Source organism: Brassica oleracea, chromosome C5 (assembly GCF_000695525.1).
Source record: "Brassica oleracea var. oleracea cultivar TO1000 chromosome C5, BOL, whole genome shotgun sequence".
Taxonomy (NCBI): Eukaryota; Viridiplantae; Streptophyta; class Magnoliopsida; order Brassicales; family Brassicaceae; genus Brassica; species Brassica oleracea.
Genome location: NC_027752.1, coordinates 13,789,762 through 13,797,876, shown reverse-complemented (window position 1 = coordinate 13,797,876; position 8,115 = coordinate 13,789,762). Strand labels below are relative to the sequence as shown.

At 34.9% G+C, this 8,115-nt stretch overlaps 1 pseudogene; it reads left to right on the top strand.

Moving 5' to 3' along the window:
- The first annotated feature begins 5,088 nt into the window (after positions 1 to 5,088).
- Positions 5,089 to 7,449, top strand: LOC106344568 (annotated as a pseudogene).
- Positions 7,450 to 8,115: the final 666 nt, after the last annotated feature.

The following is an 8,115-nucleotide window of genomic DNA, read 5'->3' as shown; positions in this document are numbered from 1 at the left end:
TGATGTTAGGTTGAAGGCTAGAAAGTGTTTCTTTTGGTTATAAACTCTCAATTTTAAATATCTCCCTCTTGATTGTTTTTGAAGTTTAATTGTGGACAAGTAAAGGACTAGTGTGGGGGAGTTGATATCTCATGATTTTCATAAGTTTTAGATTCATCCTTTAGCTTATTATGATCATTTTAGGTTGCATTTAGGTGTTAAATTGTAGTTGCATACATAATTGCATTTGACAGGGTCTAAGATGCACAATTGGAAGTTTTGAAGCTGATTCGGGTGGACCTTTCTGTAAATTCAAAAGTTTTGGGGTCATTTCGTAAATATCTAAAAGAAGAAGGACCATATGTGCAATTTAGCCAAAATTCACCATTGGAGAGACCGTGAGCTTTCTCTTCCTCGACTCCGGAGCTGGACGACGATGGCTGCGGCTTGGAGATGTACTCACGACACCGGAAGCTTGGATAGAACGCCCATGGCTGCGGCGGTGGAGGAGCTCGCTGTGCTTGGTCCGGTGACGTCGTGGCTTAGGATCCGGAGATTCGTGGTGGAGCAAAGCGTCAGAGAGAGGCTCAGACTCACAGGTGGTGACGCAGTGGCGATGTCGTGGATATGGTGAAGCTCGAGGAAGACGAAGAAGAAGAAGTCAAGCTCGAGTCGAAGCGGGTCCATTGTAGCGGGTTGGTAAGGTCGCTCGTTTTGTCACGAGCTCGGGAGCGGCTTGAGGCTCGCGGGATTCCCTTACCCGCGCGATGACGATTGACGCGGAGAGAAGGGCACGCGGGGTCATGTACCCGCTCGCATGAACTGAAGGCGTGGCGATGGCTTGACGCGGGGAAGCTTACGCTGGTTGAGCCCCAAAGATCTTACCCGAGTCAATATTTTACCTTAGTCGAATTTTAATATTTTTAAAGGGCATTTTAGACTTTTGATACCTTGCCACCTTTAGATTGGATCTACATCACCCAAGATCAAATGCCCAGCCCCATGAGTCCTCTTGCTTCAAATTGAGAAAGAAGATCATTACTTTATTGCATTAGCTTATTAGTTCTTAGTTCATACCATCTTAAAACCGGATCGCACTTAGCTTAATCATGAACTTGCATTCCCTTTGCTTTAGAATCACTTAGGATTGGTTCGACAATCTTTTATACTACATTGATTTGATCTTAGACCCTTGAAAAGTCTTGCATCAGATATACATTGTCATAAATACAATCTCTATATATAAAAAAATGTTTGACTCCCTTCTGTTGCGCAACCTCAGCATCCATGTCACAAAGCCGAGTCCTGAGAAGCCGACACGTGTCCCTTCTATTAATACTCTGCGTTTCATTTATAGAGTGGGCTGCTGCTTTCAGTTTTGTTATAGAGTTGAGCCGAAACTGAAAACATTGTCGAAGCCCAATATTGACAATCTTGCAATCATCTATTTTTAAGGTTCATGATATTCTTCAAACTCTGATTTGTTAAACCGACCATGGAGTTTCGGATAGGTTATGAGAGACGAATTTTATGGCCAATCTTTGGTAAAAGCTGTCATTTGTGTCGATTTGTCTGTATTCCTTCTCGACGGCAAAGGGAAACCGGACCGTTAAGGGATGCATTCAATGTTGCCATTGACAACCTTCTTAATTACCCACCCTTCCATGTTTCCTCATTCAATGAATATCTTTTTTCTTCCACTCGGTGAATCTTCTGCAATAAAGGGTGAGTTTGGAACCTGTGAACATCATTATTTCATTCCACACAACCATAAAAAAAATTCTTTGAGCAGAATGTGAAAGAAGAAGGAAGAGAGGCGTACATGAGTCTCACTGGAAGAGCCTAAGCTTGATGGTCCAAGTTCGCCAGAAAATAAATTGGAAGCTCAGGTCTCGAACCTTGATTTGGTTGGTCAGACTGTTGTTCTCAAAGAAGTCGACGAGAGTTACAGGAGAGTTACAGGTCGGGATCGACATCTGAGTCAAATCTAGAAAGGAGAGCTTTGATCGATTAAGGAGGTATGAGTGAGATTCGCGAATCTCTCTCAAACTCAACCGAATATGGATGTGCTTACCACGGAGATAAAATCGTCGGAGGAATACAAAAATTAGCGACGGGAGACGCATCGGGATCGACTGGATTTTTGACCATCCGGTAAGTCGGGCCTCTATAGACATGACAACAATGGAGTCGCTGATATTGTCATCGCAACAAAATCAGATAAGGAATAAGAAGCTTAGCTTAATTCAATCTCAGATGGAGACTAAAGATTGTTGGAGATGATTAGATTTGGAGTTCTGTTGAGACAAAACAATGGCAACAGATTTGGTGCTAAGATGAGCTTGGAGGTTAACGAAGATGAGGAAAAGATTAGGTATGAAGAATAGAGGAAGACGATTGCTCAAAAAAAAAAGAATAGAGGAAGACAAAGAAGATTTTGTTTGATTCTTTGTGTCGAAAGAGAAAAAAAAATTAGGTTAGAGTTGGTCAGGTGACTGTTAGTGGGCCTCGGCTCTAGCTTTATTACAGCAGCCCACTCGAAAGCCCACTTCTAGATACCTGCACAAAGATGAGTTTGTTAATTTTGTACGTGAAAATAGAAAAATAGGATGCAAGTCATACGAGTTTACGAACTTTAAAAGATATATGTTTCTCTTTAAAAGATATTTAAAACAGGTTCACATTTCATCGAATCAAAGTTTACGGAAATTTTAAATAAGTGAATATGTTAGTTTTCTTTTAAATCATTAAAATCAAACCAACAAAATATTAAGAAAAACCACAACAGATAATTGGAAAACATATAAACTAGATATAACAAAAAAAAACATAAGAACAAAAAAAAGAAAAATGTTTGTATTAATATAAACAAAAAGATTTATTCAAATAAATGTGTTAAAAAAACTCATGAATTCCAAAAAAAAAATTAACCATGGATTCTATACTGATATAATCATAATTTTTTTATATATTTGCATGGCCAGAAGTATAGATGTAATACAAAAAAATGACAAAATAAATAAAAGTATAAATAAATTAAGATAACCTAAAACAAAACTAATCAATAGATATATATGCAACACCAAAATAAGTTTAATTATAAAATTTAGTTAATAGCAACAAGATAGGATTGCGTTCCTGACATTAAACAATTTTAACACATAAAATAAAAAATATAACAAAAATTATAAAAACAAAAATAATAAGAAAATTATTCCCGCGCGTAGCTCCATTAAAAATATATATTTGAAATTTTGAAATTGCTTTTGGAGATGTTCTTAACACGAAACAATTGGTTTTGATTCGTACTCCATTATATGTTCATCTTTTAAATAATAATAACATAACTATTATATATAACTTTTATATAAACATAAACAAATCATCTTTTAAAAAATGTATTCATCTTTCATATCTTTTTTCAATTTCAATATTTTGATGTTTTCATTGAATTACAGATAAAGATAATATACTATCATCAAATTCAACACACATTATATATCAAATAATTTAATAAAGTAGGTAAAATTTAACTAAAATATAGTATCATAAAGTTAATTTTTTTTTGAACAACATAATCAACTATTGTAACATAAACAAAATATATATTATCACATATAATCTCTCCTCACCTAAAACTTTATAAAAGACAAAACTCATTGTTATATACATCTCTCGGAAATGAAAATTTAAAACATAAAACACAAAATCATACAAAATAATAATCTAGATCACAAGTAAAGTATATCCCGCCCCCGATCCTAGTTTCCTATATTTTCATGCGAATTTATGACAAAATATATTCTGCATTGGTTATACTTATGTTCTGTTTTTTTTTTTTGTCTGCAAGCTAAAGATTTATGTTGTTCATATTTACGGTTTGATATGATAAAATATTTATGGAGTTATTTAAGGTATTTTCTGATCTCATATTGATAACATTAACATATATACATATACATATATATATATATATATATATATATGTGTGTGTGTGTAATGAGAAAACTGTTGATTCAATCTAAAAGTTGGTGATTGGTTTGAAATACAGTAGAACATCTATAAATTAATAATGTTGGGACTTAGAAATTTTATTAATTTATAAAAATATTAATTTACAAAAGTTTCTTTATTTAGATTATTATTTTAAGGTATATTTATTTTAAGATAAGAAAAACATTTGATTTTAGTGTATAGACATTAATTGTTATTTTTAAAAAAAATTGACATTTATATTAATTTTATTATATTATTTGGGGTATATAATATATATTGCATAGAAGAACTTAAATGTGGTTTTAGATATAATATTACTAAATCTCATCAAAAATATATGAAGTGTTAAGAAAATATAAAAATAATTCTATTGTGAATATAAAACTAACAATATAATAATAGGTTCTTAGTTATATAAAATATGTATACATATAAATTATTAATTTATAATTTTAATGGGACCATATATTAACATAGAATTTTCAAAAAAATTATTAAGGTCTTGTTACGATTCCGTTTGTTGGGGTTTCGATCACCTCCTTTCGCCTTCTTTACCTCCATCGAAACGAGAAAGTTTCCAGATCCATCACATTAAACATAATATTAACTACTTTAGCCACGATCTACACTTCAATGTGTGTGAATCTTCTTAGAGGCCGTGTATAAAAACAAATGCTTTCCTCTTCTCAAAACCATCATCTCTCTCTCTTTCTCTCTCTCCTTCGAGGGTTTCTCTGAGATTCTAAGTTTTAGGTGTTGTTGTACAGAATTGTAACTGTTTATGTATCTGACCGGGAGCATTCAGAGCTAGATGCGGCGGTGTTGGGCCGTTCCACGAAGCAACAGGTCTTGAATCGCTTCATCTCGACGGCTGCATTTTCGGCAACTAACGATGCTAACTCCCGAGAAACCCGGTGGTGGTTTCACGTCGTTGCTTGAGCTTCCACCTACACAAGCAGTGGAGCTTCTCCATTTCTCTGATTCGTCGTCATCTTTTTTCCAAGCACTGGCCGGTACCGGAATCGGTTTAGATATCTCTCCACCGCAGCTTCTGGACATTGACTTTTCCTTCTAACTCAGCCCTCTTGGAGCGAGCAGCTCACTTCTCGGTACATGTACGAACGCACCACTGAGAAGCTTGCAGACGATGAAGAAGCCGAGACGCTCTTGTGGCGTTTGCTGAGTTTGAAGAGCAATGCAAGGAGCCGGAACGTGCTAGGTTTATCTACAAGTTTTCTCTTGATCATATTCCTACATGGAGAGCTGATGATTTGTATAAAAAGTTTGTGGCATTTGAGAAACAGTATGGTGGTAAGGAAGAGATTGAGGACGCCATTGCTGGGAAGAGGAGGTTTCAGTATGAAGATGAAGTGAGGAAGAACCCTTTGAACTATGATTCTTGGTTTGATTACGTTAGGCTTGAAGAACCGTGGGGAACAAAGATAGGGTAAGAGAGAGATCTATGATAGGGATATTGCTAATATGTCACCTGCTGAAGAGAAATGATACTAGCAAAAATACATTTTTCTCTGGTGAATTTATTCCTTTTCAGTTTGGTTTTGGCAATAATGCATAATCGATTTAGCTAGAATTGGAATGTTGCCTTCTTATGTAGTTATGTGAATCATGCTTTGGATAAGAAAGTTAACTTTTTAAACTGAGTTGTTAGAGTTTGATCATGGTTTGCATAAGTATTTCTTTAACAGTGAAAGCTATTGTTGTTTGTCTTTTATTAACATATTTGGTTCTGCGATTTTAACTATAATGCAGAATTCTTTTAGAATGCTGGGTTCATGGTTTGCGTAAGATGTTGATCATACTACGCATAAGAAGGTTAATATGGGTTTGGGTGTGGTTGATTTAGTCAGATATTAGCTCTTATTGAGTTTTAAGCTGCACATTCAGGTCAGAAATTGATCTATTGAAACAGATTGTTGCATTCTGTGGAAAGCTATTGTTGTTTTTTTCTTGAAACAAGTGGAAAGCTATTGTTGTTTGTTTGTCTTTTATTAGCATATTTTGTTCTGCGATTTACTGAAACATTGACACTGATATAACTAATTGGTGTAGGGTTAACTATGCATTGTATAGAGAGACTGAAACAGAAGATGTATACAGGTACGCCAAAGCCTACCTGTTATGAAACTTGTGAAGTTACTTTCATTTGTGTTTCACTCTAGCATTTTAGTTTGACTGTCTGTATTCGTCTTACCAAACATTACAGATAATGTCTCGAGCTTATCTCCCACTCCAAATTTTCCTTTGTCAAAATATGGTTGCTTGCTGCTCAGATATGTGGAAACGCTATTAGGAAATCTCCAAAAAAAGATAAGGTAAGCATAAAATGTGTTTGAACGTTATATGTTTCATTGCTCTCATTTAACATACTTACTTTTGGTTATATTGAGTGGTCTACAGAGAATTGCTATGCTTGGAGAAAATACGCTGAGCTAGAGAGGTCTCTTGCTGAGACTGAACGATCTAGAGTTATCTTTGAGCTTGCAATATCTCAGCCAGCACTTGACATACCCGAACTGCTATGGAAGGTAAAATATTCTGTCCAACAGATTCAACGAAGTAAAATATTCCTCAGACTTTTGAATCGATTGGATCATTGAAACGCTATATTTTTCTGTGTGGCAGGCGTACATAGATTTTGAGATAGCAGAAGGAGAATTAGAGAGGACACGAGCTTTATATGAGCGACTCTTGGACCCGCACAAAGCATTACAAGGTGTGGCTGTGTGGGTTAGTTTTGCAAATTTTGAAGCTTCTGCTGCGGAACAAGAAGAAGACTAGGAAGAGGAAGACCAAGAAGAAATAGATGCTATTGAACTCAAGAAAGAGTGCATCAGACGTGTCAGAGGTAACTTTAAAACTACATGTTATGTGAATTTTGATTATAACCGTGAGACATGTTTTAACTGTTTTTCTCTCTCTCTCTCTATTTTCTTTCTTCTGCTCAGCTATTTTCGAGAGAGCAACCAGCTACTACAAAGACTCTGCACCAGAGTTGAAAGAAGCATGAGCTACACTATTGGAAGATTGGCTTAACATGGAGAAAAACTTTGGTAATCTCGGGGATGTGAGTGTGGTACAATCTAAGCTCCCGAAGAAGCTCAGGAAAAGAAATTAAACCAATCACTAGAGATGATGGGTCTACAGAGTACGTTTTTCAGTACATATATCATTTCTCAAGTTTGATATCTTTTGATTTTGATGATCGAAGGCTTATTGTGAACATTTTGTTGGAATCTTTTGCAGGTATGAAGGGTACATTGATTACCTATATCCAGAAGAATCACAGACAACAAATCTCAAGATTCTTGAAGCTGCTTACAAGTGGAAGAAGCAGAAGCTTGCAGCTTCTGAGGAGGATTGCGATTATTACCAAGTTTCTTTTAAGTTATATCAAAAATGTGAGTTGATGTTTTGTATACTTTCTTAGTTCTCTGTACATTGCCACTCATCATTTATGATTATGCTGTTATCTTTTTGTTTGTGTTAGCAAAAAAAAAATCGATGTTATTTTTGTTCGGTTTGGCATTAGACCTTTAGGTTTTCTTTTTTCGGTTTAGAAAATATGGGACAATCAGGAGTCTAAATTCCGTTTATTATTTCTGATTTTTTTTTGTAATTATTAATCCACCAGTTTAAAAAGGAAAGAATATACAACTAATTTTCTTGGATTGTAAGACCATGATTAACCCGGATTCTTAAGGTGAAGTTCTTAGCTTCGGTTAAGAACTGTTTCTTAGCTTTTAAGTAAGAAAAGCTAAGAACTGACTCTTAGATAAGAGATATAAGAGCCGGTTTTTAGCCGAAAAGTATAAAAAAAATAAAAAAACAAAAAAATGTCAAATCATAAGTTAAGAACCCCAAATTAAGAACCCGGGTTAATCATGCTCTTAGTGGTGAACCAAAAAGCATGAGAACATGACATGAAAACCCTATCCGTGTGAATAAAACACACAAAAAAGAGAAAAAAAATGAAATAGAATTCTTAAATGGAAAAATCCATGGATTCATAATTGTATTTTGAGTGAAGATTTAGGATTAGGTATAATGATGTGGGATCAGTGTATGTTGATTGGTTTCTTAATTAGTACTATGACTTAACCTACATTTATCGCAGTTTTA